The following is a 24,602-nucleotide window of genomic DNA, read 5'->3' as shown; positions in this document are numbered from 1 at the left end:
CTCTACCTACACAATCCCACTTCTTATGCTTTGCCGAAGGTTCACAAGGGCAGGACGTCATTCTGCTTCATCGTATCCACAACTGGTCCACCAACATACAAGCTGGCTAAGTACTTGGCCAATTGCCATGCTCCACGTGTGGGACACTGCGAACACAACATTAAAAATTCAGCAGATTTTATCTACCGAATTAACAGTCTTCGACGTAGTGAGCGTGACATTATGGTTACTTTTGATGTGGTGGCGCTGTTTACGAATGTGCCCGTCAAAGACTGTTTGGACTTAGTATTCCTGTTCTTTGTAAGTGAAGTGGCCGAGCCATTTTGGCACACTCTTACGTTTTCGTATTTCCTGTACAATGGCCCGATTTATGATCAGACGGAAGGCGTTGCAGTGGGTAGCCCGTCAGCTCCAGCTGTTGCAAACTTCTTCATGGAAAATTTTGGAGATATTGCCTTAGACACAGCGCCATTAAAGTCTAGTTGTTTCTATCGATATGATGGCGACACGTTCATGGACTTGAGAAACTCGACGAACATCCAGTTTACCATGGAGGTATCAAAAGTTGATGCATTGCTCTTCCTTGACGTCCTAGTCCGCCGCAAATGAAATGGGTGCCTTGGTCACATCATCTATAGAAAACCCGCCCACACCGATCTGTACTTCTACGCCATCAGCCGTCATCAGAGAAGCGCACTGTTCTACAAAAAATGGTACAGCGTGCAAGAATGATATCAGACATTGATAACCTGCCCCTTGAGTTGAGCCACGTAATCAAGGTCTTCAGGAACAGCGCCCATCAAACAAATGAAGTGATTTCAAGGAAGACTCACAATAAGACCACCGACGAGGAGCAGGAACAGAAACTCGCTTTTTTTCCGTCCTGTGGTTCCAGTCTGGCAATATAAGTTGCCTGCTGAAACGACACAAGATCAAATCGATCTTCAGGCATCCGACAAAAATCCGTCAGTTACTGAGAGCAGTTAAAAGTGCAGCAGGTGTCAGAACACCTGAGGTCTACAAGGTACCTTGCGAGTGAGGCCAGTCTTGCGTCAGACAAACAGCACGTCTGTGGCATAACGCAGGAAAGAGCATGAGACGTTTTATCGCCTACGATACCCCAAGAAATCTGCTTTAGAAAGCGGACGCCGGATACAATTTGAAGAAACACTAGCTCCTTCTGGGACTTTGTAATTAAAGAAGCCACTGAAGTAACAGTCACCGACAACACCCTAAACAGAGACGGTGGCCTTCAGCACAGCACGGCGTGGTTCGAGCGGGCCCATCGAACTCCGAGTCAACGTATGCCTATATATGGCGATGCCGCGGGCACCAGTGACGTCACAGCAGGCAACTAGTGTATACAAGGGAAATACCAGCAGTCCACTGGCAGTCATACCCTTTGATAATGGCCAAGGAGTACTTGGCCGAAAGCTCGTGTAATTTTAATTACTTGATACGGTTCGAATCTCGAGAACTTTTTATCCGGTTATGAACTGCTTCAACTGTAGAGCGAAGCGTGCTCGATGGTGCCGCTATAAATCGTGGTTTAAATCACTCTGGGTACAAGGTGCGGGTCCTCGGTGGTGACAGAAGATCAGTCGATTGGAACAAGCTCGACGCCTCTCTGATCGTGCACCTCAGAGGAGAAATAGGAGCGGAAGAGGGTTGGGGGATTTGGGAGAGAGGGGAGGGGGAGGGCGGTGTGTGGCGGTGAGAAGATTCGCACGGCCGTTCCGGTGAGCGCGGCTGTGCCGGGGTCCCGTTGCCAGGGCGTAAGGTGCACTCCGTGCCCGGACGGGCGTCGGCGGAGCATCGCGCGCAATGGCGCGTGACGTAGCTGCATCGTGACGTGGCGTGACGTGACAGGTACGGACGGCCGCTTCCTCGACGCCGGGACCCGGTCACGCGAACCGCCGCCTCCCGCCTAATAAGGAACTTCCGCTGGGAAACCGCTGCCATCCTCAACTTGCGCCTACTGCTACTCGGACGACTCGCCAACCATCAAGTTCGCGTGCAACACAGCTTGTGCAAGACGAACAGCGTCTTCTTTTTATTCTTCTTTCGTGCTTTATTCCCCACATATATCAGGGTCGGCCCTCCAGATCTTGTTGCACGATTCTGCATGTATCTGCATCATTTCAGAGGTCGTTCTTTGGGGTTCGCGTATTCGCTGGGCGGCTCTGGTCTTTTTTCCCTTCTTTTATACCAAGTACTGTTTTTGCCATACGTTTAGATTCACGATGCGTGACATGTCCGTCCAACAATCAGCGCAGGCGATTGTCTTGAAGCTTTTGTGCTACGTTTACTACCATAAACAGGCCTCGTAAGTGGTCGTTTCTCACTCTGTATTTAATGGCACTACTCCAGACTAGTTTCTCACTCTGTATTTAATGGCACTACTCCAGACTAGGACCTTATTCTTGTCTCTGTAACATGGAGCTTCTGTTCATTCGATTGGAGCCTGTGGAAGAGGAATGTCGAATTTAGGAAACTCACTTCCGCATATATGTGTCAGAAAGTACCTTCAGTAAATTGAAGGTGATCTGCTGCCAAGCCGACGTTGGAAAACGCAATATCCTACAAATCAGTAGATGCGGTATCAACGCATACTTTTGGAGTATGGTATTTTTTGGAGGGAGACCATGACTCTGGTGACCGAGAAAAGGAAAAGACCAAATTATTTTTGAGATTTGGTGTTACGGATGCATCCTGAAGATAAGATCGACTGATGAGATCACTAATGGCGAACTCCTTTAAAGAGTGGGAAAGAAGAGAAGTTTCTGGACCGCTACTGTAAAAATGAAGAGTTCAGATTATTGGTCATCTAATGCGACGTGATGGGTTTGCAATAAACTATAATAGAGTTATATGCCAATAAGTAAAGAAGTAGAGAAATATCACGGCTGTAGTACACAGCTCAAATTCTGAAGTAGGTTCACTGCAGGTCTTATACCAGAAACGAAGAAGGCAGGAAGACGTGAAGACAGGTAATGTGCTGTCAACCAGCCTACTTCTGGATTCAGCGCTAAAAGAAGATCTCCATATTAGTTTGCTAGCCCGAACAAATTCCTGGTTTTCGAGGAACAATTGTACTGCGCGAATGGTCTCTGTAAATCACACATTCCGGTTTCGTTAGCACAGTAAAGTGAAAGCAGTACTTTCGCAATGTTTTTCATAATGACAGAAAATACGATTTCTTTAACGATGACAGTGAACCATAACGGAAGGGGATATTATTTAAGAAGAGATGTTTAAAAATTTTGTTCGTGGAAATTAACACGAGGGAAACTGCTCATCTATACCCGCCAAGACATGCGCTTTGTGGAAGGAAATTATGAAGTGGTGTCTGCAGGAACATAACTGTACTACAACATTTTGGAGACTGTGAATGGCTTAAAGAGCAAATTCACAGTCCTGTTCCTGTGGACAGAATTAGTAAATATGATTTCACCAGCCACTGTTTCCCAAATCTTATGGACAATGGTTCCTACACCATGAGAACACTAGACATGTTGGATGTCGGACTTCAGACAAGAGCTGGTAGTGGTTGAAGAAACGGGTCGTCACTGATGCCCAACGTCCTTCTGTGTTACCTCTGAAGCAACAGTACAGTGGCCCCTTTTTTCCACAGCATAATGCTCGTCAACAGGTGGTGCGTAACTCTATGAACTGTCTGTCCAATCTTGAGGTACTCACGTGGCCAGCAAGACCCACAGATCTGTCTGTGGGACAATCTTGGATGCCATTTCTGTCCCAGTGCCACTATCCAATTACGATCACAAAGTACCTTGTCTCAGGATTGATTGCAGTTTTCCAACCTTTCGACAAATATTACGAACTAGCCTTTTCCCCACAGCTTCGGCGATGTGTGCATTCAACACAAATATTGAACACACTTCCTCCTGCTCCCCTCTATGTCCACCTCTCCCCCCCTCTCTCTGCCCATTTCATCCTCTCACCTATATCTACTACCCCCTCCTCCTCCTCCTCCTCCTCTCTCTGTCTCTCTCTCTCTCTTTATCTCATCCATCTACCCTCATTGTCCATTTCCTCCACCCCTTCTGGCCATATCTTCGTCTCCATTTCCTCTGATCATATTCTCCTGCCCTTCTCTCTTTTCATCTGTGCCACCTGACCACTATCCCTCTACACCTTCCACCTACCTTCCTCATCTGTCCTTCTCTAGATACATTTCTGCCTCCCCATCAATTTGTCCACCTCCTGCTCCATCCATCTCAGCCTATCTTCATCCATACCCTTCAGCCCCTGACACAGAGTTCAGTAAGGCAGGCCGATACTATTCCCACAACACAACTGTAATTCAGGGGAGGCTAAACAACAGCGAGTTCAAAAATCATTTATTTGCCACTGATGTGCAGGTTGCCATGCAAAGCAAGTCGATAAAACAGACCGATACTACTTCAACAAACATGACTGTCATGCAGGGGAGCCCACATGTCGGGATCCTTGACATTTAGGCTGCCCAGAAAAGCAGGTTGATTTGGCAGGCTGGACTGTTTCCACACACCTGACGTTCAGGGCAGCCTACATGCTAGGAACTAAGCACGTTTTTGCCCATATCTCTGCTCCTCTCGTAGTTATGAAGCTAGAAACCAACAGTGATGATACCCGTTAGGCCTGCTGTTTCTGCGCCAAGTTTGGTTGAAATCGGTCAAGGGGTTAAGGAGGATTGCGAGACATAAACACATACACACTGCTTCATATACGTAAGAGATAATTCCTATACCGAAATTGCATCTCACGGTCAGTGCCCGCGGAGACGTGCGTGACAGGTGTGCCACCCAGGCCGAATCGTTTAGCGTCGGTGTCGGTGCAGAGAGCACCGCATTGAACTGTAACCCTTAAAACGCGACCCGCTTTCCCTCCCGACAAGTACGCACGTCTAGACTGTATGCTCCTGGCGCCAGCTCGCTGGCGGCGTTTGTTAATCCTCGCTAACCCCGCGCACCATTCTCGGCTCTCCCCGCATTTCTCCGTCCGAGCCGCACAATCGGTGAGCCGGCACAAATTTTTGCCCCGGCCGTCATTAAATTTTCAACAATCGCGCGGGCGTGGCGCGCTTGGAAATTACGCACCGGCGGGCGCAGTCCATTAAACTTAACCTTAATGGCCGCTTCTCGCGCTGGGCGGCGCTTCTGGGCGCCCAACACGCCCCATAAATACTGACGGCGCTTTACGGCCGCTCCTAATGAACACATCGCGCCGTCGCCCACGGCGCGGGGACGCGGCGCCGGCCTCTGTCAGCCCAGCCGTCTGGCCGTCTATCCTCACACGGAATGGGAGAAACTCTTCTCGCTGGCAGCGGTACAGGTCTGACTGTATTCTACGAGGTGAGCCCAAATAGCAGCGTGAATGTTGTGATTTCATGTGTAGTGTTAGTCCGGTTGTGTTGATGAACCTGTCTGAAATGTAACATACACTGAGGTGACAAAAATCATGTGATACCCCCTAATATCGCCTATGATCTCCTTTCGCCCGGCGTAGTGTACCAGCTCGATGTCGCACGCACTCAACACGCCGTTGGGAGTCCCCTGCAGAAATATTGAGCCAAGCAACCTCTGTAGACGAACGCGATTGCTCGTGCAGGATCTTGGGCATGAACTGCCCTCTCGATTATGTCCCATAAATGTTCGATGCGATTCATATCGGGCGATCCGGGTGGTCAAATCATTCGCTCGAAATGTCCAGAATGTTCTTCAAACCAATTGCGAAAAATTGTGGCCCATCAGTGACTTGGCACTCTGTCACCCATAAACATTCCATCGTTGTTTGGGAACATGCCATCCATGAATGGTTGCAAATGGTCTCTTTTGTGGCGGCGTTCGTAGCGACAAACAATTCGCTGTAGAAACGGCTTACGAAGTCACCGCCACACTTTTAATAGCGGGCCGACCGGTCCGCTGGAACAGTGAACAGAAAGATGAAACCCAAACACTCTGATTAAATAAAAGTCGGTACTTATCTTTATTAACGAAGATACAGAAACACAGTAGTGAACTCCGTGTCTACAGAAATCTGTCTAGTTCGAGTCGGAGCGGCTAGGTCAGCGTCGGCTGACGACAAACAACAACTCTGCTGCGATGAACACACAACTGACTAGCAAGTACACAATTCGGTGGCGAGTATACAACTGAGCGGCGAATACAGAACTGTCCTAGCGCTCGCGACTCCAGCGCTTAAGAAACCAGAAGCCAGCGGTGGCGCGCGCAGACTTGCGGCGATTTCCTGTCTCGCTGGCGCTGCTTATGCGGACGGCGTCCGGACTTTGATGCTGCCAACCTTTTGGCAGCGGGCTCGGTTGGCATTACTGGCTATGATATAACAGTCTCCAAACAGCCGAACATCCAAAGCACGCTGTCCATTCCACGTCAACAGAGCCCACGTCATTATGGAGCCACCACCAACTTGCACTGTGCCTTGTTGACAATTTGGTTCCATGGCTTGGTGAGGTCTGTACCACACTCGAAGCACACTATCAGCTCTTAAAAACTGAAATTGTGACTCATCTGACCAGGCTACAGTTTTCCAATCAACTAAGGTCCAATCGACAGGATCACGAGCCCAAGAGAGACGCTGCATATGATGCTGTGCTTTTAGCAAAGGCACTCGCATCGGTCTTTTGCTGCCACAGCCCATAACGGCAAATTTCGCCGCACTGTCCTAACGGATGCGTGCGTCGTACATCCACCATTAATTTCTGCGTTTATTTCACGCAGGGTTGCTTGTCTGTTAGCGCTGACTACTCTACGCAAACGCCGCTGCTCTAGGTCGTTAAGTGAAAGCCATCAGCCACTGCGTTGTCCGTGGCGAGAGGCAATGCCTGAAATACAGTACTCTCCGCACAGCTTTTGTGGATCTCAGAATATTGAGTTCTCTAACGATTTCCGAAATGGCTCCAATAACCATTCGGCGTTCATAGTCTATTAATTCCGCCGTGCCGCCATAATCACGTTGGAAATCCTTTCGCATGAATCAACTGAGTACAAATGAAAGATCCGCCAATGTGTTGCTCTTTTTGTAGCTTTAGTATCCGATACTACCGCCATCTGTATGTGTGCATATCGATATCCCGTGACATTTGTCACCTGAGCTCGAATGTACAATGTTAGCGTTGTTGGATATTTACCCTGTTGTACTAAATGGTTTCGCATTTTCCGAAACCCAGTTGACGTCAGCTGTTTGCGACACATGAAAATTTGTGCCAGATAGGGTCTCGAACCCGGATTTCTCGCTCATTGCGAGTAGTCGCTTTAAAATTTTTTGCTACAAGAGAATGTCCGAGACCTACCCAAATTTGCACATATCACGAAGTCCACAACTCTTACGCTGTCACATTTCGTGATTCCTGCACAGGGAGAGCATGTCTTAATGAAGCAGTGTGTACATATATGTAGACACTGTGCAAGTAGAGACATTGTGACCACCAAGAATTTACTTTGTTATCAGCTGTCAGTAGCTTTACATGTGAGGGAAATCATTGCTGCCATCTGACTTTAGGTTTTATTACTTATTTATTTCACTATCGTGATTTCGGCTGTAGAGCCATTTTCAAGTCCAGTGGTGAGAAAAAGATCCGTAAATATCAGACACTTCGGAATGACATGTTGTCGCCGCAATATTACAGAAGATATTCGTTCGTGCTTACTACAGAACGGTGTTGGCCAGTACTATTATAGCACTCTACATTATAGTGTGTCTCCGTGGGTAACGTCACCGGTAATCGCTTATTCGCGATTTTAATGATTAGATGACTGGTATTCGAGAATCAGCCGGGTGAATGTACAGTCGACTGCCTGCTTGAGGGTGAAATACTTTTACTTAGGATTCTTCTAGTGGAACTCTGTCTGGCCGTTTCTGCAGCTTTCTTTTTCATAAACAGGGCGTTTCAAAGTCTTTGCGCCAAATATCTGGGGGGTAATAGATCACTTATCGGAAACAACTGCTGTTAGAGTCAAAATGTTCGCTGACACCTCGTGGAGACGCTGGGCGGCCTTTCATTTGTTATATCCCTACGAGACGGTGGGATGCAGATACTCTGCAATATGCGTATGCAACGTGTGTTGCCTATAATCCAGTCAAAAAGTTCCTACACAAGGAAAAATCATTAGATTTGCATATATTTTGATACCGGTAGTATTGTCGTTTATTAATTTTGTATAAAATTGATTAGAGAATGTCTATTAAATTTTCTATAAGACGCAAATGAAAAGTAGCAAATTTTTCGAAATATTAGGTATTTGTTTTGGTGAGTCTGCTATGAGTTAAACAAAGATTTACCAGTGGTATAAGCATTTTCGGAGAAGACCGTGTGTGCGCTGGATGTGACGAGCGCCATGGAATCAACATATGAAAAGGTGTGAAAAGTGAGAGAAGTGAACATGTATGATTGTAGAATCACAATCACTGAAGTCGCTGATCATGGTGGTATATCGGTTGGCTGATACCATGATATATTGCGAGAAACGGGAAAATTTGTTCCAAAATTGTTGACTTTGGAATAAAAACATGGGTGAATGCGTGTTGCTTAGGAGTTGCTAGATGAAGCTAACAGTATGCAGGGCTACTGAAGCGCGTCATAACAGGTAGTGAAACATGTTTTTACTGATATTACAGCGAAATTAAGATCCAGTTGTCCCAGTGAAGCAGTCTGTATCGCAACGACCAAAGTAAGCTCAACTCGACAAATGTGGTCAGATGTGAAGGTTATGTTTACTGTGTTCTTCTATTTTAACCGCATAGTGTAGTGTGCGTTCTTGCAACAATAAAGTACGATGAATAAGGAATATTTGTTACACATTCAACTCAGTTTGCGTAAAGCGGTAAGAAAAAAAAATCCTGTGTTTGTCGAGAAACAATTCGTGTCATTTGCCACTGCTTACATTTCGTTGGTGGTTCGTGATTTTTGGCCTACAATAATAGTATGATGATCTTTCCTTCGTGGGGGAACACAGTCATATAGAATTTTTTCAAAGAAATATGTTAGCTATTCATTTATTTCACACAATCATAATTTCGGCTTTATAGCCATTCTCCTGTGCATGCTGAACTGAAAATTAATAAAGTGTGCAAATCGTACAGTACAAAGCATAGGAACAAGCAGTTATTACGCATTTGAAAACATTACTTACATGTTAAACTTAGTCTGACCTGTCTGTGAGATGTCATCGTCGAAAAAACATATTTCTTGTCTTACAGACCATTTGTCGTATTACTAGATATGAGTAGACAAGAAGATAGATAACATGACTGACATTGTGCACAGTGAAATCCATTGATACACAGTATGGCGCAGTCAACAGCCAGTATATTCCTGTGACTTGCATTCGCCACTTATGTTCATCAACTTCTGTTCACAACTTTTGTATATGTCACCATGAATCAGTGAATTGCGATTTTACAATGTTGCAGCCACGCCATCGCTGTGAGATCAAGATTTTACAGGGACATGATAAACACTTAGCTACATAAATATCCACCTCCTCTTTCCTGATAATACCTCTGGTAAGGCAAAGATCATGTGTCTAACATGGTGTTGCCGCTTTGTTACGATCTCTGCCACTGTTTTGACACATATTAACGTCAGTTGATAAACAAAAGTGATTAATGCAGGTCACAGGAATATACTGGCTGTTAATTACACCATACTGTGTGTTTATGGTTTTTGACTGGCCACCATTTCAGCCGTAATATCTGCCAGCGATATCTACTCATATCCTACAATGGAAAATCCAGGATGGAATGTAACAATACCAGATAAGGAAAGTTGCTCAAAAATGGTTCAAATGGCTCTGAGCACTATGCGACTTAACGTCTGAGGTCATCAGTCGCCTAGAACGTAGAACTAATTAAACCTAACTAACCTAAGGACATCACACACATCCATGCCCGAGGCAGGATTTGAACCTGCAACCGTAGCGGTCGCTCGGCTCCAGACTGTAGCGCCTAGAACCGCACGGCCACTCCGGCCGGCAGGAATGTTGCTACTCACCATATAGCGGAGATACTGAGTCGCGATAGGCACAGTAAAAAGATTCACACAATTATAGCTTTCGGACATTCAGTCTTTGTCAGCAGCAGACACACATACACACACGCGCACACACACTCACGCAAACGCAACTTGCACACACGTCTGCAGTCTCAGAGAGCTGTGGTTTCATGCTCGAGTGGCCAAAACGGTTAAGATGACTGCGCGCATGAAGCAAGAAATTTGCGTTCGAGTCCCGGTCTGGCACAAAGTTTCATTGGCGTCATTCCAAAATACAGCCGAAGGTGGTTCATATTCGCAACTGTGAATACATTTTGTTTCAGAGCTTTCCCTGCGTTTGTTGGAAACGCCGACTATCACGCGAACTACTCTCATTGAAAAGAACCTCCTGGTCCCCTACCTATGCCCATTTTGGAGGACTACGGACGAAAACGTCTCCACCTACAGCTGTAAAGTGGCTGAGGCGATTTCCAAACTGAAAACTGCCAGCACATTTGGGCGGCCAGGAAAGTATGTAGCGTGCCGTTGATAATCTTATATCGCCATGGGAGGCAGATAAGGATATTATTAGTCGGATTCAGAGTGCTAAGCTCGACAGAGTAGCGTCGGAAGACTCACCACTGCGGGGAAGTGTCCATTTCGGCGTCGGCGTCGGCGACAGACGGTGCACCGGCGCGTCGTCGAACCGGACGCATAAATACTGTCAGCGCGCGGCCGTAATGAGGAGCGGTGTGCCGCTGGGCGCTGGCACGGGACGCCCAATTACCTGCGGCGGGCGCGCTGCCCGTTCAAACAAGTTGTCTTCGCGGCTGGCCGGGTGGCGCTAAATCACCGCCGCGCGCTGACAGCCATACGGCGCCGCGACGCACGCGGGTCGCCGCCCCGACACCCGCAGAATCTCCACTTGGGTGGCAGCATCGCCCGCGTCGCCGCCGGCCACTGCTACACCGTGCTGCCGGGTCCTTCACAGGCACCGACGAGTCACAACATTATCGTCATGTAAAGTGCGCCGGGGAGTCTCGGTATCACTGGGTCAGAACAGTATACTGAACACTGGATTACTTACGTACATTAACTTGACCAGCCCTGGAAGACCTAAATATGGACCTCAAAGATAGATGCATACTTGCGTTGACCCATTGTGCCTTCCAGAGTGACGAGACCACCCAGCAAATATTTAGCAGACAATAACGTTCCTTCCTCTGCCCTTGACTCTTCCGACGATTATCGTAGGGTGTTTAATTACAGATATTTCACGCCGTACATATCAACGCCCAACGGACCAGTATCCTTAACATAGGTTTGCTGCAGGATTCTCGAACATATTCTCAGTTAGAATATAATGAGTTTCCTTGAGACAGAGAAGTTGCTGTCCATGCATCAGCACGGTTTTAGAAAGCATCGCTCCTGCGAAACGCAACCCGGCCTTTTTTTCACATGATATCTTGCGAACCATGGATGAACGGTATCTGACGGATGCCACATTCCTTGACTTCCGGAAAGCGTTTGACTCGGTGCCCCACTGCAGACTCCTAACTAAGGTACGAGCATATGGGATTGGTTCCCAAATATGTGACTGGCTCGAAGACTTCTTAAATAATAGAACCCAGTACGTTGTCCTCGATGGTGAGTGTTCATCGGAGGTGAGGGTATCATCTGGAGTGCCCCAGGGAAGTGTGGTAGGTCCGCTGTTGTTTTCTATCTACGTAAATGATCTTTTGGATAGGGTGGATAGCAATGTGCGACTGTTTGCTGATGATGCTGTGGTGTACGGGAAGGTGTCGTCGTTGAGTGACTGTAGGAGGATACAAGATGACTTGGACAGGATTTGTGATTGGTGTAAAGAATGGCAACTAACTCTAAATATAGAAGAATGTAAATTAATGCAGATGAATAGGAAAAAGAATTCCGTAATATTTAAATATTCCATTAGTAGTGTAGCGCTTGACTCAGTCACGTCGATTAAATATTTGGGCGTAACATGGCAGAGCGATATTAAGTGGGGCAAGCATGTAATGGCAGTTGTGGGGAAGGCGCATAGTCGTCTTCGGTTCATTTCTAGAATTTTAGGAAGATATGGTTCATCTGTAAAGGAGACCGCTTATCAAACACTAATACGACCTATTCTTGAGTACTGCTTGAGCGTTTCGGATCCCTATCAGTTCGGATTGAGGAAGTACATAGAAGCAATTCAGAGGCGGGCTGCTAGATTTGTTACTGGTAGGTTTGATCATCACGCGAGTGTTACGGAAATGCTTCAGGAACTCGGGTGGGAGTATCTAGAGGAAAGGAGGCGTTCTTTTCGTGAATCGCTACTGAGGAAATTTAGAGAACCAGCATTTGAGGCTGACTGCAGTACAATTTTACTGCCGCCAACTTACATTTCGCGGAAAGACCACAAAGATAAGAGAAGAGAGATTAGGGCTCGTACAGAGGCATGTAGGCAGTCGTTTTCCCCTCGTTCTGTTTGGGAGTGGAACAGGGAGAGAAGATGCTAGTTGCGGTACGAGGTACCCTCCGCCACGCACCGTATGGTGGATTGCGGAGTATGTGTGTAGATGTAGATGTAAATGTAGATGTAGTCCAATGGTGCATAATAAGTGATTCATCTGAAAAGGACACATGTCGCCTCTCAGTGGACTCCCAGTTGCGGTACTGGCTTGCAAGTTCCAGCCTTTGGAGCCGATTATCAGCAGTCAGCATGGGCGCATGAAGAAGGCGCCTGCTGTTGCAGCCCATACGCAGCAAATTCGCTGAACTGTTGTAGAGGAGACATTGTTGGTAACCACCCGGTTCATTTCGACAGTCAGTTGCTCAGTGGTTGCACGTCCATTCGCAGCTGTCTTTCAGACCTGCCATCTGTGGCCCATGGTGCACCACAGTTGCCTCAGTGCCGGTTTTGTATAGCGCCATTTTGCCATGTGCGGTATTCCTTATCCGTGGCAGCACAACCGGCACAGAAAAACGGAGTGCTCAAAACTCTAGTCCACAGAGCACGTTATCTGTCAGACCCCAACAGTTTGGCGATGGAAATAGAACACTTACAGTCGGTGTTCAGCAAGAATGGATTCTCATCAAGAGACATCCAGGAGCCGGCCATGGTGGCCGAGCGGTTCTAGGCACTACAGTCTGGAACCGCGCGACCGCTAAGGTCGCAGGTTCGAATCCTGCCACGGGCATGGATGTGTGTGATGTCCTTAGGTTCGTGAGGTTTAAGTAGTTATAAGTTCCAGGAGACTGATGACCTCAGATGTTAAGTCCCATGGTGCTCAGAGCCATTTGAACAATTTTAGACATCCAGGAGGCACTTCGACATGCCATTCAACCACAGGATCCAGTAAGAAGAACCAGAAGAAGCGACCATGGTGACATACTTGCCGTATTCAACCACAGGATCCAGTAAGACGAACCAGAAGAAGCGAAGAGGGTGACATACTTACCATATGCTGGACCGATCTCTGCTAACATCGGCAGAATTCTCATGAAACATGACATCAAGAGCGTATTTTGACCACCCACTAAGATTGGGACAATGTTGTAGAATGCAAAGGCTGACCTGGGGTTACAGAAGCCAGACATTTACTACATACCATTCGAGTGTGGGCTGTCATACATCGGCCAGACCACCAGAACGGTGGACATCAGGTGCAAAGAACACCAGAGGCACACCAGAGTCAGAAGGCAACCAAATCAGCCATAGCAGAGCACTGTCTAGAGCTCGGTCACTCGATTATCTACAGTGACACCAAGATTGTCACACAGACCCCTAGATATAGTGACAGTGTCATAAAAGAGTCCATCGAGATCAAGATCACGGAGAATCTCATCAACCGTGACACTGCATACCAGCTCAGCACGGCCTGGGATCCGGCTCTTGAACGTCTGAAGACTCAACGCAAAACACACCGAGATTTCACAAGAAACAGGAGTGGGGACCGAGAAAACAGCTACAGGACAGAGCACCAGACACTACAGATTTGTCCTGACACTCCTGAGGTAACGACCACGACCCTAGAGGACGTCCAAGTCGGGCGCGGACATCAGTCGGAACACCAACGATCAGAGGGAACCTTTGGGGCCGCGCCTGGCGGGCGCGGACCGTGGACGGAACACTCGACCCGGCGCGTACCGATTACGGAGCGCTGAACTGGAGTCGGAAGAGGAAACCAAGGAAACAGCAATGAGACAGAGCATCAGACATTTCAGACCAGTTTCGACAGACCTCAGATGACTTAGACCCCAGAGAGCGGCCGAGCCGGGCGCGGACGGCAGTGGGAACACCAGCGACCAGAGAGGACCATAGGAACCGCGTCTGGCGGGCGCGGACCGCAGAGGGAAAACCCAATGCGGCGCGGACCGACTAAGGAGCGCCTAGCACCTTACGGGTATAAATACTGGGACGATCCGCCCAAGGACCATTCTCGGGGAGCACCGGAAGAAGACAGCGAGTTACGCCGTCGAAATATCATGCGAGAACGATGCGAACATGCGGCAGAAGCCCCGTTTTTACAAAATGTCACGTTGATTATTTTTATATTATTCGCTGTCGTTTACAAATTACCTGCAACCTAGGGAGAGGACCACAGGAATATTTTGGGCCTCTCGCCCTCAGATGGGTTACTTTACACAGCAGTATATGCTCTGCCCTACGCCCGCTTCTCTCTTACAATCTAATATTAATGTCTTAAGAACAATTGATTTCGCGACACTTCGGTGACTATACATTTAGTCCTTATTCTATGCTGTCTGTTTCGCTAGTGCCAACGTTGACTGTGCTATGACTACTGTGCTACCACTACTACTGTCATCTGTCTCACTGGTACTGTCTGTGGAATAATTTGTTGCCTTTGCTCATTACTGCTCGTAGTCCTTCGTTGCACGTACTCTTTATGCAGTACTCTAAATATTCTGTGTACACAGTCATTGAGATCGAGCCACAACGTCTGTTCTGTATGTACGGTCGCAGGTTCGAATCATGCCTCGGGCATGGATGTGTGTGATGTCCTTAGGTTAGTTAGGTTTAAGTAGTTCTAAGTTCTAGGGGACTGATGACCTCAGATGTTAAGTCCCATAATGCTCAGAGCCATTTGAACCATTTGATTTGTTCTGTATGTGATGTCGTCGTGTGAATGCTCTAGTCGTCTGCCCTGCGAACAACGGTAATAGTACAGAAGTATGTGTTCTGACGCCCTTTCTCTCCACATGCACAATCAACCTTCTGACCGAGATTTACACGCAGTAAATGAGTGGAGTATGGCCCATGGCCGATTAAGAAATGAAGCATGCCTGCTTGGGGTTAATATGTTTCATCCTCAGTCGCTCCTTGATATTGGGGAACGATGCATACAACCTACGGCCTTTTGACAGTTGTTCCGCACCCTTTGCCATAAATTCACTCTCCAGCGTTTGAACTCTCTCAGGGTCCGAATTTCCTCCTCTAAGAGGTCTCTTACTGTTTCTGGTTTGCCCGTTTTCAGTTAATATGCTGCCACTCGATACATAGTAGTTATTCTATCGGTATATCCAGAACACCATGCATGAACAGGCCCTGAGGAGAGGAGGTGACCTACCGACTAGAAAATACATAATGCCATTTAAAAAGGAGCAACTCCTCTTCATATCTTCGTAAAGAATAAAATTACAGGAAAGCCAGTCAAGCTATTTTCTATCCCTTTGGTAGCTAAAGACATTTGCTAGAAATTTTTTTTCTTCTAGACAAAAAGTTATTTGGGATGGTTAAGATAAATGCAATACCGTATACTCAACATGCTGATGATGCTTGTGCGTTGCGCTGCCGAAACCCTCCTTAGAATCCTCAATAATGGTAAAGAACTGGATTGTGGAATTTTTCCATGGCAACTCGATGAAACTGTCACTGTAGGAACAAAGAGAAAAACGAAGGCTGGGTTGAAAATACAGTTATGCAGCAGTAGACCTATCAGCCAGTATTTCACTCAGTCGAGAGTCGGCGGCTCTCGAGAACGAATGGAGGCGCGCGCGGAAAGAGGGAGAAATGAGCACTTGTTGTGTCGGGGGTCCGTCACGGAGACGGATTTGACGTGGCTGCACGGCGCGGCCCACTTGCCGCCCAGCGGGCCGGCACTAATGGCGCCAGCGTCGCGGCGTACAGACTTTGTCGCGCGCCGTCGTGATTTAGGACCTGCTCAGCACCCGCGGCTAAGTATAGCCGCCAGTACAGCGACCACGGCACCTGGTGACGTATCGCCAGCAAACCATCGGCCGGTGTCCAGTAGCGCTCCGTCAGTCAGACAACTGTCCAACCATCCAGATTTAGGTTTACAGTGGTTTCCTTAAGTAGCATTGGCCAAATTCCGGGAAGATTCTTTTCAAATCGGGACTTTCGTTTCCTTTCCAGATGCTTCTCAAATCCGAGCTGGGTACCCATCTCTAACGTCCTCGCTGTTAAAAACTAATTTTCATGTTAATTTTTCTGATAATTTCCAGGTCGGTGGCACAGGTAACATATTGAAAGCTTTGACCTCACGTCTGATAACCTCCTTCACACCAGTTTCAGCCAAACTGTCACTCGTGGATTCCTTCACTTTCCCACTGTTGTTAATGCCATCGGACTGCGTAATCGCGATGGTTATAGTCGCCGGCTGTTTAACTACGATGTGGTTTCCAAAAGTTCGCGAAAACCATTAATTAAAATTACTAAGTCCTTCTCAGAACTAATTCTGCGCCATCTTCATAAAAGTAGTTCCTTGCTGGAGCGTACACCATTCTCAACGTTTCTGCCATTTTTGAAATGTGTCTTGGGAATATTTCGTTGTTAAGGTATTTAGTTCACTTGAATCCCCTTCCACCGTATCACATCTTCATCCTTTCACTTTGATTTTCGTCTTGAGGAAGAGGAAGAACTCACATGTAGCTAAGTCTGGTGAGTACGGCTAGTGGGGAACAACTGTCATTGATGTAAGTCTGCAGGCTTTCATTGGCGTGTTCAGTCAATAGTGGACAACACAGATCCTGAAGAAGATCCCAGCAGAGGAGTCGAAACGTCGATCGTACAGAAAAAATAGGACGCGGCCTATCAACCCAGAAGATTTTACCTGCAGTTAACTGTCACTCAGATTCTAGTCAAAACTTCCTGAATAAAGTAGACCGTAGCCGGTCGAGGCTGAGGACACAGTCGTTCGTGCACTACTTTCGTGGACATTTCCTTATTCTGTGTATCGCTAGTAAAGAGTTCGTCCCTCTTGGTCAGGATTTATGTAATGCCTGACAAAAAAGTGAAGAATCCACAAGACAACGTCGGTTGTCAGTATAACTTCATACACGTACACATCATCGGCGGGTATGTCAGCGATAGCAGTTGCATTTCTCTTTGACACGGAGAACGGTCACCAGTAGTGTTCAGTGACGCTACTAGGCCTCGTGGGGTATACAAAAGATGTGAACATCATAAGATGTTCAGTGATCATTGTGAACAACACGGAGATCCCACGTACTTGTCTGAGACACCATTATCAGCAGTGGACAGAGTTTGAACGGGGCCTCACTCTGGGTCTCCATTTGTCTACCTGAGTGTATCATGCAGTATCCAAATTTATGGGTCATTCGGACGTGACAGGCGCCCCATGTTGGACTGTGTGGAAATGTGAGGACAATGTTTCAGTCGACCACGTCTGGTCAAAATTGCCATTTGTGACCAAATCACATCGTACCCCCTTCACATATGCGGCTGCTATCCGAGATGAAGTAATGGACTCCTTGCAGCATTCTGTGTCGTCGATCACCATTAGGCGGAGTATGGCGGCATGCACACTAGTGAATTATATCCCAAGTGAAAGCTGCTGTTAACAAGACAATACAAACGGCTGCATTTGTACTGACGCCGTGACCGAGGAAAATGAATGGCGGTGCCTTGTATTCAGCGATGAACAGAGGTTTTGCATTACGTCGGATTGTCATCGTCGACAAGAATGGAGAGGCACAGCAGTACGGTATGGGGAGTCATCTGGCGGACTCCAAGTCACGTCTGGTAGTGACTGAGGTAGCTTTGACGGCACGAAGGTATGCGTTATCTCTCACATTACAGTATCTTGGTGCCTTTTTCAGCAGGACAATGCTCGTGACATCGCACTTGTCAATATGAACTGCGCGTGATGTTGAGGTACTCACGTGGGCAGTACGATCACCAGTTCTGTCCCTTTCGGATTAGCTCAGACACCTACTGTTTTCCAACCCAGTATCCGCGATATCAAGGACCACATACCGCAGTAGTGGGACAGCTTGCCCAACGACAGGTTAGAACAGCTTCAATAGCACGCTTCCCAACCACACCAGCACGCGAAGGGAATGATATGCTAGACATTCGGGCGTCACACATGCACATCATCAAATGGAACAAATTTTCGTTTGAATTTTGCCTGCTGAGTTTATTCGCAAGATACTCTTTCACAATTTACATTTTGCTTGAAGTATAATTTGTGAACGTTTACGTACGAGTCGCGATATACACACAACGTCGCGGAGTCAGCACCCCAGACGCCGTGACTTGGCGGGGGTCAGCAGGCCGCACGAGTTGGCGACCGGCCGGCGGTGCTGGTGGCGCCCGCCTGCCCCCCCCCCCCCCCCCCCTGCCCCCCGGAGATTTACCGCCTCCTTAATCAGTGGCTCCGCCAGCTCCCGCCGCGCTGTATTTGTTGTTTTACTTTCGGCGCTTCATCGTGCACATCGCTCGCAGGCGCGAGCCAGCAAAACAGCAATAACGAGCGGCAACAAAACATTGCGCAGCCGTCCGTCTTCGCCGCTGGCTCCCCTCCGCGGGCCGACTTCCTCTCGTTTCTTTTTCTCCATGTGTCCTCGTTTCCTGGATACAGCTGCGTCCGCGCCTCCGTGTTCCTGCCGTGGCAGCTCCCACTGTTCTTCTTGCCCGCTCCGCCGAGGGTGGAAGAGGAAACGGACGGAGAAAAACGCGTCTGCGTGGTGGCAGACGGCCTCTTGCGTTACTGTATGCAAAAAGAGGGCTTAGGTGGGGCACGGAATACTCGCGTGCAGTGCGGGGCGTCCTAATAGAACGCCTACACAAATAATAGAGTCTTAATTATATGCATTTAGGAGCTGTGGGTAATACGAGTATTTTTACACCTGTTAACCCATCTTCCGAGAGCTAAAGCACGACCAGTAATGTTCGTCGGTTTTAGCTATTTCTCCAGTTTTCCTCTCGTAACTTTGCGACCCACACGTCGTGAGTATATCCCAATCCTAGATTTGGAATTGCTGTGATTATGTGACAGAATGCTATTCCTAGCCCCACACCACTTTCCTCATCTGCCTGCGAATCGTGTGAATTTTTTCTGTTTGCGTCTCTTAGGTGTTCTTTTATTGTACGTCTGAAGCGGAGGTAGTCCATTCGCCATGATCTTGTAACGATGTAGCATAGGGATTTGATTATAGGAATCGATCCTTCCCCGACCTTCCCCCACACGTTCATTACAAATTAGAAACACAGCACATTGGGCACCAGTATAGAAACGAAAGTCTATGAAATATTTAAAGTGATACTCAGGTGCAGTTATCCAGGAGTGCCGGTTGTTAACATCTCTGCCCCTGTGCACGATCTTTGCTGCGCCCTCCGAAGATGTGCCAGGTCTCGTTACAGGTTCTCCTGCGTTGCAAATGGTTCAAATGGCTCTGAGCACTATGGGACTCAACTGCTGAGGTCATTAGTCCCCTAGAACTTAGAACTAGTTAAACCTAACTAAGCTAAGGACATCACAAACATCCATGCCCGAGGCAGGATTCGAACCTGCGACCGTAGCGGTCTTGCGGTGCCAGACTGCAGCGCCTTTAACCGCACGGCCACTTCGGCCGGCCCCTGCGTTGCAGGCAGTGAAGTAATTTATGATTAGCATCTCATGGTTTTTCAGCTCGGAGTGTGTGATCAGCCATCGAACCAGTGTATGAAGAGTAATTCATTCAGTAACGGATACAATGTACAATCGTTGAAGTGTGGATAGTTGTCTCTAGCAAACGATAAAGTAACCTGCCATCGCCTAATGCTCAATAACAATCCCCAGGAATAAAATAAGTATTAAATATGAGCCTGCTTTCCTGCAGAAGCAAATGTTTCGTCCAATCGGACTGCCGGACTTAATATTACAGCATTTTTTCACTGCGTTAAGGTATTCTGGTAAGTCGTTTATCTCAAAGAAGGCAGTTTTCTTTCTTAGCTCCAGAAATAAATGACATTTATGAGGAGTTCTCTTGTATTCCTTTCTTTTATACTGTATGATGATAGAAATTAGTAACTGTGTAAGAAAACTCTTCATTTTTTACATATTGGGACGCTTGAGTACGGATCAACAGACGGTTACGTTGATAATCCTTACCGTAGGTCATCCAAACCAGACCATAAATTAACGAATTTACATAATTATAGTTCTGACAAGCAAGCACTTCGGTTACTCTGGGCTTTTCAAAGTCGCTCAGTCACCCAATATGACACACAAATGTATTCAAGGAATTTCAGCCCAAAGTTGCCACACACACACACACACACACACACACACACACACACACACACACCTTAAACAGTCAGCACTGTTATTTCTTTTTGGGAAATCGGTGATTCCGCACTTTAAGAACACATTTGTTACTTAAAACTTATACGTTTTGGTGAAACATTAACAGCAGTTTCTAGAATGAACCTCTCACTCTGTCTTCGTGCCAGATTTCACCTTGGTCTTTCGCGGGCAGTCGTCTTACGGACTGAGTCGTCCGACACGACTCGTGACTCCCACTCACAGCTCCGACTCTGCCAGTACACCTGCCCTACTTCACAAATTTCATATAATCAAATGTGTGTCAATTCCTAAGGGACCAAACTGCTTAGGTAATCGATCCCTAGATTTACACACTACTTAAACGTACTTAAACTAACTTATGCTAAGAACAACACAAACACCCATGCCCGAGGGAGTGTCCGCGCAGTCCGTGACATGACGCCTCAAACCGCGCGACCACTCCACGCAACTCGCAAATTTCACTGAACCTAACTTGTGTATCTTGCAGGACTAGTAATACTGGAAGGAAAAAAACAAGGCGGAGAAACTGATGGAACTGATTCGCTGCAGCCAGAGAGGATACCGGTATCGGTATTGGCAAATCTGGCGCTGTGAGGGCAAATCGTAAGCCGTAGTAGTTTAAGAACTTCGCCTGTGGATTATTTAGAGGCCAGGACCGACATTATTTTAACCTGCCCTGAAGTTTCAGTGTAATCAGTGTTCTGCATCAAAGGGAGTCTAAGAACTGTGCGATGTCTTCTACAGGCACGAATCGGTTAAGATAACAACTAAGAGATCAAAATGTCTGGGACGACAAACACGAAAGGCGATCTTGTTACCTGTTTCTCCTTGCTGTCCCTCAGTCGTGAATTTCTCTGTCTTCTGATTCGTGTGATAGGCCAGTGAAATTCACACGCTCGTCGTGGCCCGTATCGTGTTGTCAGCGTGCACCCGGGTGGGCTGTTGGTTTGCGAAACGGCCCGGGTGAAGAATCTGACGCCACAGGAAGCGTAAATAAAGGCTGCAGCAGAGGCGGCGAGACGGGCCCACCCAGCGGGCGCTAATTGGCAGAGCGGGGAGCGGCCGGGCACCCCGCGGGCCGCCTGACGGCTCGTTAGCGACCTGCGGTGGCGGCTGCTGCTGCTGCTGCTGGCGCTTTGCGGGCCCTCTGACCCGGCCCCGGGAAGGAAATGTCGCACGGCACAAGTGCGGAGGCTGGCACGCCCGGCTATCACACGCCGGGAGTGCCAGTTGATTAAGGACCATCACACTTCAGTTTAGTTGCGCCACAGAATTACAGCGAAAAGGTCCTAGCTCCGATTCCCAGAGATGTGATGTCACGCCAACTTATGCAAATTGAAGGAGGAGAGGGGGGAAAGGGAAGGAACTGTTGGTATCAGCTGCACCGGAATCAGCGTCGACGAGTGAAGATTCCTGCCGGACCGGGATTCGAACCTGGGATCTCTTGCTTACTAGGCTGTTGCGTTAACCACTGCGCCACCTGGACACATTGTTAATCGCAAATGTGCGGACTATCTCAGCACGCTTCCCGGCCAAAACACGTTCCCACCTAGTGCCACCACTTATCCACAGTCTCTGTCCATGTCTAACATTCTTGCTAATGTTAGATTACCGCTGGAAGTCGACTGTTGTTGAGCTGATGGTTGTGGATTCACAGCCCATCAGTTATTTATGAATGCGTGGCAGGCCGGAATGGCCGAGAGGTTGTAGGCGCTACAGTCTGGAACCGCGCGACCCCTACGGTCGCAGGTTCGAATCCTGCCTCGGGCATGGATGTGGGTGATGTCCTTAGGTTAGTTAGGTTTAATTAGTTCTAAGTTCTAGGGGACTGATGACCTCAGAAGTTAAGTCGCATAGTGCTCAGAGCCATTTCTTTATGAATGCGTGGTGTCTGTCCTTTCGGTCACTTCCGCATTCATATATAATATTCATGCGAAGTCTCACACGGATGCGCGGCGGGAATCCATTAGTTCCTAGCGATGAACAGGATCAGTGTTCCGGTGCAATTGTAACGCACTTTGGAGATTCAAGTATCCCTACCCTACGCTAGTAATCATATGAGAGAAAGGCTACAAAATCGTCTCGCTGAACTAAATGGTTCAAATGTGTCTGAGCACTATGGGACTCACCTTCCGAGGTCATCAGTCCCCTAGATCTTAGAACTAATTAAACCTAACTAACCTAAGGACATCACACACACATCCATGCCCGAGGCAGGATTCGAACCTGCGACCGTAGCGGTAGCGTGGTTCCAGACTGTAGCGCCTAGAACCGCTCGGCCACCCCGGCCAGCTGACTGAACTAAACTGATGTATAAGTTCATTAGTTTAACCGTGATTCTGTACAAACTGCGCTAGTTAACCTTACTCTTTCGTGGATTGTCTTAACGAATTGGTGAATGGGATTTGTAGCGCATTGGATTCTTCAGAAACTGCATGCAGCTTACATACGGCTAGCGCTTTTAGCAGAAATAAGTACCGGGATGACATTAACATGTACGAAGATAGTAACTGTTCTCGAAAGAACAGATACCATTGACGACCGTGCAGCTTCTCTAGAATAAATGAGAATTAATTCAAACACTCAGCTGCCGACTAGGCAACGGCCTTGCCGCAGTGGATACACCGGTTCCCGTGAGATCACCGAAGTTAAGCGCTGTCGGACGTGGTCGGCACTTGGATGGGTGACCATCCAGGCCGCCATGCACTGTTGCCATTTTTCGGGGTGCACTCAGCCTAGTGATGCCAATTGAGAAGCTACTCGACCCAATAGTTGCTGCTTTGGTCAAGAATACCATCATAACGACCGGGAGAGCGGTGTGCTGACCCCACGCCCCTCCTATCCGCATCCTCCTCTGAGGATGACACGGCGGTCGGATGGGCCCGGTAGGCCACTTGTGGCCTCAAGACGGAGTGCTCAGCTGTCGACTGGTGGTGTTGACGTACCTGTTGACATGCCATAACTCGTAGTTATCATGCTATTTCATTCTCCGAACGTTAGCATTGAAAAACTGTATCAGGATAGCTCAGAAGAAATCAAGCGGCTAGAAAATCAGGAAACTGATCTGTAAGTTTCTCCTTTTCTTTATTTTCTGATTTGTATTTTTTGTTTGTAATAATTGTCAATGTACTTTCGATTATCCAAGAAGACAATACTCAGAACAATAATGGTAGATAGGTGCAAATACCACTTGCAAGTTTGCTCTTGTAGCTACTACTCCGGTCATCGGGTGAGTCATAGCGTGTGTCAGTGCGAGGCCGAGAGAACCGCCGCCTTGTGTGAGTAGCGCCTGAGATGGGCGGGAATGCGCCCGGCACACGCCAGCCACGGCTCCTGGGCAGCGAGCGCCCCTCATCGCATCTTCCGCCCCCGGCGACGCCGCGCTGCCCGCCAGACGGCCAGCTTTTTCCGGCGGCCCCCAGCAATACGTTCTCAGGCGTGAAATTAACATCCTGCGTGCGCAATACATTTAAAGCAATCAGACATAACAGTTAGGAGCGCGGCCCCTTTCCCCGGCGCGGTCGATATTGCTTTGCTCCCGCCGATGGAGTGATATAGCAGCGCTGCCCGAGCCCGCCGCAAATAGGACTAACGGGAAATGCCCCACGGAGCCGCTGCTTTGTTCCGCTGTCTGACGCCGCCCCGACACGCCGCCCACGGCAGCGCCGCTGTTTTCCTCATTCAGGATACAGCGATCTGTCACTTGGACGAGACACGTCTACTTGTTATGCGACACTTGCAGACTCCAAGTATTCCGTATCTGTTGGTACTGGTAATTAGAATCTGACATCTTCATCGTTTCTAAACAGTAGTTAAGGATTGTCCAAACAGCTGTTATCATTTAAATAGGATTCACTTTTATTTTATTTATTTTAATATGAAAATCTACACAATGTAGACAATTCCAAAAAAATGCAAATTTTTGAATTCTGTCCAATATAATGTAAACTGAAAGTGGAGGGGCAGAAAGGAAAGAAAAGAAAAGGGAAGGACCTTATAATATCAGCTGCATCGGGACTTCAGTGGAATCAGTGGTG

The 24,602-nt window shown here is 47.8% G+C and overlaps 1 protein-coding gene and 1 pseudogene across 1 annotated transcript in view; both read left to right on the top strand.

Annotated features, from left to right (window-relative positions):
* The window catches only part of LOC124775842 (T-box transcription factor TBX20-like), a 235,516-nt gene that overhangs the window by 149,812 nt on the left and 61,102 nt on the right, over positions 1-24,602 (top strand). The gene's annotated exons all lie outside the window — the stretch shown is intronic.
* Positions 23,163-23,280, top strand: LOC124778748 (annotated as a pseudogene).

Source organism: Schistocerca piceifrons, chromosome 2 (assembly GCF_021461385.2).
Source record: "Schistocerca piceifrons isolate TAMUIC-IGC-003096 chromosome 2, iqSchPice1.1, whole genome shotgun sequence".
In the NCBI taxonomy this organism is placed as follows: domain Eukaryota; kingdom Metazoa; phylum Arthropoda; class Insecta; order Orthoptera; family Acrididae; genus Schistocerca; species Schistocerca piceifrons.
This window is presented reverse-complemented; position numbering and strand designations above follow the sequence as displayed.